Raw genomic sequence first — 6000 nt, 5'->3', positions numbered from 1 at the left:
AAGTTAGGGAGGAAAATCCAAAGGAGCCATCCTGAGCTGGTCCTTTGTATCTCCAGGCAGCCAGCTCGAGAGCAGCTTTAGTGAAGACCTGTGACCTGTGAACCCTCTCTAGTACAAGAGCTGCATACGCCAACAAGGCTAGGGGGATTGGGACAAACCTGGAGGGATTTAATGCTGTCAAACAAACAAGGAAGGAATCTGATATTAGCATATCAAAGCAGCTGAGATGTTCCGCTGACATTCTGTAGCCTTAATTTAATTGAAGAGCATCTTATAAATTCAGCTAGTAGGTCATCGCACTGGGGGATTTCCTGTTTGACATTAGCTTTGTTTCCAGTTCCAGTCAGTGTTACTGATCTCTCATGGTGTTCGATTTGCTCCTGTACTAACCGTGCAATCCCTCGAACTTCAGATAACGGTTCATTTTTTTGGCTTTGAGAACTGTAGAAATTGGTTATCAAGAGCTCCTTTTTTGGCTCTTTATATGTTAGGAGATTGACTGGTGATCTGATCGTGATGTTTAAAATAATAAAATTATTTAATAGGGTAAGAGAAAGAGCTTGCATTTATATAGCGCCTTTCACTACCTCAGGATATCCCAAGGCGCTTTACAGCCAATAAAGTACTTTTGAAATGTAGTCACTGTTGTAATGTAGGAAATGTGGCAGCCAATTTGCGCACAGCAAGATCCCACAAACAGCAATGTGATAATTACCAGATAATCTGTTTTTAAGTGTTGGTTGAGGGATAAATATTGGCCAGGACATCAGGGAGGACTCCGTGTTCTTCTTCGAAATACAGCCATAGGTTCTTTTAAGTCCGCTGAGAGGGCAGACGGGCCCTCAGTTTAACGTCTCATTTGAAAGACGGCACCTCCTACAGTGCAGCACTCCCTCAGTATTGTGTCATCTAGAGTGTCAGCCTGGATTCTGTGCTCAACTCTCTGGTACAACCTTCTGACTCAAAGGTGAGATTGCTACCAATTGAGCCATGGCTAGATGCAGAGAAACTATTTCCTCTGGTGGGAAAATCAAGAACAAGGGGCATTACCTTAAAGGTAGAGCTAGAACAGTTAAGAATGAAATCAGGAAGTATTTTTTCACACAAAAGCGAGTGGAAATCTAGAATTCTCACCCCCAAAAGGCGATGGATGCTGGGTCAATTGGAGCTTTCAGTACTGAGATCTTTGTTAGGTAAGGATATCAAGGGATATGGACAAAGGCAGATAAATGGAGATGAGGTGCAGATCAGTCATAATCCAATAGAATGGCGGAACAGGTTCGAGGGGCTGAATAGCCAAAATTGTACAAAATCTACAAAAGGGTTTAATCCGAGTGTGATTTCAAAATCAATTTACAGGGGTATGTTCCAATTTATATTCACATATTCTAATTAATAATGGTATATTCCAATTTATATTGGCACATTCCAATTTATAATAGTACCTTCCAATTTATCATGGTATGTTCCAATTTATAATGATATATTCTAATTAATAATGGTATATTTCAATTTATAATGGCACATTCCAATTTATAATGGTACCTTCCAATTTATAATGGTATTTTCAAATTTATAATGGTATATTCCAATTTATAATGGCATGTTCTAGTTTGTAATAAGGTGTTATTATGAACAACTCTTAGAGAAAAGAACAATAGGAAATCCATGGTTAGAGCCATCACCTTCAGTCAAACACCTCTTTGCCAGTATCAAATTTTGGTTATCCACTCAATATTGATGGGTCAGCATTGATCTAATGCAGTCCTATACTGCCTTTAGTCTCTGTATAACTTTAAAGGCATTTAGAACATACTTCCATGAAGATTGCTTGAAAAAAAACAGTATAGAATTTGTTTCAATTCAGCCACCAACCAGAGAGCTCTATACTTAAGTAGAGCTGAGCTGGTTTTCAAACAGTAGCCCATTCCAAAGCGTAAGAAGTGAGTTTATGTTTCAGAGTCTCTGTTATAAGAGAAATTCAGTGGCATCTTTATTATTTTATGTAATGAGGAGAGTAGGGAAATGTATGATTTGCTGTTTACTATTTATTCACCTGTTTTATTTAAATAAAACGATCGTTGATTCAAAGCCTGAGCTTTGATCTGGGAAGAACATTAGGTGGTGGCAGCCTCTCCCCGAGGCCTCAGGGTCTTAGAAATGGAGGATTTGCAGGTGGGATCCTCAAACCAAACCTCACGTCAAGATCTGACGGAGTCGCTCGATTCGTCAGGACCCGAGTATCATCGGCCTTTGCACGTGGAAGGAGAGAGCGCCGATCGCAGCCCGGACAAACCGCACACGTGTTCCGTGTGTGGACGGGGATCGTCCAGCCTGGTGAGGCACGAGTGCGGCCACGCCGGGGAGCGACCGTATGAATGCAGGGACTGTGGGAAGGGATTTAATAAGCGTCTCCAGCTGGAGACTCATCGACGCCTTCACAGCGGGGAGAGGCCGTTCACCTGCTCCGTGTGCAGGAAGGGGTTCACCAATTCGTATCACCTGCTGAGACACCAGCGGGTCCACACCGGGGAGAGGCCGTTCACCTGCTCCGTGTGCGGGAAGGGATTCACTCAGTCGTCCCACCTGCAGACACACCAGCGCGTCCACACCGGGGAGAGGCCGTTCACCTGCTCCGTGTGCGGGAAGGGGTTCACCCGCTCGTCCCACCTGCAGACACACCAGCGAGTTCACCGTTGACGGCAGTTGTCCGATTCCCAGGACCGAACCTTGCTCGTTCAGGCAGCTGGAGTTTGTTGCAGCTGATGTTAATAACCCCGAGACCTGGGCTGGATTTTAATATTCTGGACTTACATCTCTATGCCTTAGAGAGGGCGCAGAAGAGATTTACTAGAATGATTCCAGGGATGAGGGACTTTAGTTACGTGGATAGACTGGAGAAGCTGCTGTTGTTCTCCTTGGAACAGAGACGGTTGAGAGGAGATTTGATCGAGGGGTTCAAAATCATGAAGGGTCTAGACAGAGTAGATGGAGAGAAACTGTTCCCATTGGCGGAAGGGTCAAGGAGCAGAGGACATAGATTTAAGGTGATTGGCAAAAGAACCAAAGACGACATGGGGAAAAACTTTTTTACGCAGCGAGTGGTTAGGATCTGGAATGCGCTGCCCGAGGGGGTGGTGGAGGCAGATTCAATCATGGCCTTCAAATGGGAACTGGATAAGTACTTGAAGGGAAAAAATTTGCAGGGCTACGGGGGCGGGCGGGGGAGTGAGACTAGCTGGATTGCTCTTGCAGAGAGCCGGCACGGACTCGATGGGCCAAATGGCCTCCTTCCGTGTTGTAACCTTTCTATGATCATACATTACAGGTGTTGGCGTATAGACTAAAGGTTCTCTGTTACAATCTGTGGGCCTTGCTATCATTTTCCTACGTATTGGGTGGAAAAGGGTACACTCTAGATCATAGGGGATGCAATGTCCACTTACTGGAGTGGTCGGTGACATTTAACGTAAAAACCCAAAAAAGTGACAGATCTGTTATGCCTTAATTGCCATCTTTGGCAAGAGAATCACTGATGCGTTGATTCCATTACCATCATTTTGCCAGTTAGAAATATATAATTAAAACTTGATTCTAATTTATTTTGTTTGGCACAGCAACCCTTACACGTTGCTAGGGTAGGATCCTAACATATGGAAGGGACTGAGTAAGCTGTAGCAATACATTTCTGGCCAGCTGCAGTGTGCACTGGTTTGTAAGATCACTGGCCTAATTAATAGAAGAAAGAACTTGCATTTCTATAGAGCCTTTCACATCCCAAAGCACTTTACAGCCAATGAAGTACTTTTTAAAGTGTAGTCACTGTTGTAATGTAGGAAACGCAGCAGCCAATTTGTGCACAGCAAGGTCCCACAAACAGCGAAGAGATAATGAATGACCAGACTATCAGTTGTTTTAGTGATGTTGGCTGAAGGATAAATATTGGTCAGGATACCAGGGAGAACTCCTCTGCTCTTTCTCGACATCGCGACCTGGGATCTTTTACATCCACCTGAGAGGGCAGACGGGGCCTTGTAAATTCCCAAGTGGAACACAGAACAAGATAGAAAAGAAGTTCGAGAGGTAATTTGCAGCACTAAATAGAACTTGAGGGGAGAGCTTGTGCGGAGTGGGAATAGAGGACAGAGCGAAGTGCCTACACCAGGCAGTGCTGTTTCAATAAGGACTCATTACAATGATGTCTGAAGCAAAATGACCTCAAGAGAATTAGAAAGTAAACAACTTCAATCATCCTGTCACCCAGTTTCGGAAACTGCTCCATTATTTTACTTGCAACACTTCAGTTTCTGACAGAATCGGAAAGCCAGGTCTTTGTAAACGGGTTTCTAATTCCGTTAAACAGAGCGTGCAGAGGAAAATTCTTTCCCCTTTAATTGCGACTTTAATATATGGCGAGTAAGGAAATCCCGACTGCTTAAACTCGGAAGTTCCCTCGCAGGCCTACAGGGAATGCACTTGCAGCCTTCCCGGCTTTAGACACTAAAATCAAGGGTGTGAAATTCCTTGGAGACGCCTCCTGCCCAGCCGCCGTTACATGGGCCGGAAGTGCGACGGACACCCTGCGTCAGTGAAGTTACACCCGGCGGAGAGGGGAGCAGATCCATGGAATTTTCCCCGGGCCTATATGTGAGGCTTTTCTGCTTTTCGTAAATCCTAGGGTCATAGGAACAGGAGTAGGCCATTCAGCCCCTCCTGTTCAATTAGATCATGGCTGATCTGTATCTTAACTCCATCTACCCGCCTTGGTTCCGTAACCCTTAACACCCTTGCCCAACAAAAATCGATCAAACTCAGTTTTGACATTTTCAATTGACCCCCAGCCTCAACAGCTGTTTGGAGGAGAGAGTTCCAGATTTCCACTATCCTTTGAGTGAAGAAGTGCTTCCTGAACGTCCTAGTTCTAATTTTAAGGTTATGTCCCCTTGTTCTGGACTCTCCCACCAGAGGAAATAGTTTCTCTCTATCTACCCTATCAAATCATTTAATCAACTAAAACACCTCTATTAGATCACTCCTTAATCTTCTATACTCAAGGGAGTACAAGCCTTGTCCGTACAACCTGTCCTCATAATTTAACCCTTTCAGCCCGGTATCATTCTAGTGAATCTGCACTGCACCCCCTCCAGGACCAATATATCCTTCCTGAGGTGCTGTGCCCAGAACTGAACGCTATACTCTAAATGGGGTCTAACCAGAGCTTCATATAACTGTAACATAATTTCCACCCCTTTCTATTCCAGCCCCCTTGAGATAAAGGCCAACATTTCATCAGCCTTTTTAATTATTTTTTGTACCTGTCCATTAGCAGTGCTTTCTGCACTTGGACCCCTAAATCTCTCTGCTCCTCCACAGTTCCTAGCTTCTCTCCAGTTAGAAGCTCAAAGAACAATTCAAAGAACATCAAGCAGTAGGTAACAAATCTTCTTAATAGTAACTGCAGGGAAATCCTACCTGTGACTCTACTACAAGAGAAGGCCAAGACTTGAATACTGCTCCTACGGGGATAATTTTAACCCCCCAGGATGGGCGGGCGGGAGGCGGGCAGGGGATAAAAGTTAAAAAAGTGGGAAAGCCGACGCCAACCAGCCCAGTTACAGTTTTAACGGAAACGGGTTGGGGGGCAAGTAACTAACCCGCTCAATATTTTAATGAGCCTGCTTGCCTCAAATTTAACCTCTATTTCACATTTAACCGGCTGGATGGAACAGGTAAGTGCCTTTCCAGCACTGCTTGTGGGCCCGGAGGAGCAGGAGTGCTTACCCCCCCCCCCCCCACCTCCGGCTAACAAGCTAACCTGTAAACCACCCCGTAATCCGAGCCCTCTGCGGTCGGATCCCCCGATGTTCCCCTCAGATGTCCGCCCCATGATCCCCTCGATGTCCGCCCCATGATCCCCTCGATGTCCGCCCCATGATCCCCTCGATGTCCGCCCCATGATCCCCTCGATGTCCGCCCCATGATCCCCTCGATGTCCGCCCC

This window comes from Heptranchias perlo, chromosome 8, assembly GCF_035084215.1.
Source record: "Heptranchias perlo isolate sHepPer1 chromosome 8, sHepPer1.hap1, whole genome shotgun sequence".
Taxonomy (NCBI): domain Eukaryota; kingdom Metazoa; phylum Chordata; class Chondrichthyes; order Hexanchiformes; family Hexanchidae; genus Heptranchias; species Heptranchias perlo.
Note: the sequence above shows the minus strand (reverse complement) of the source record.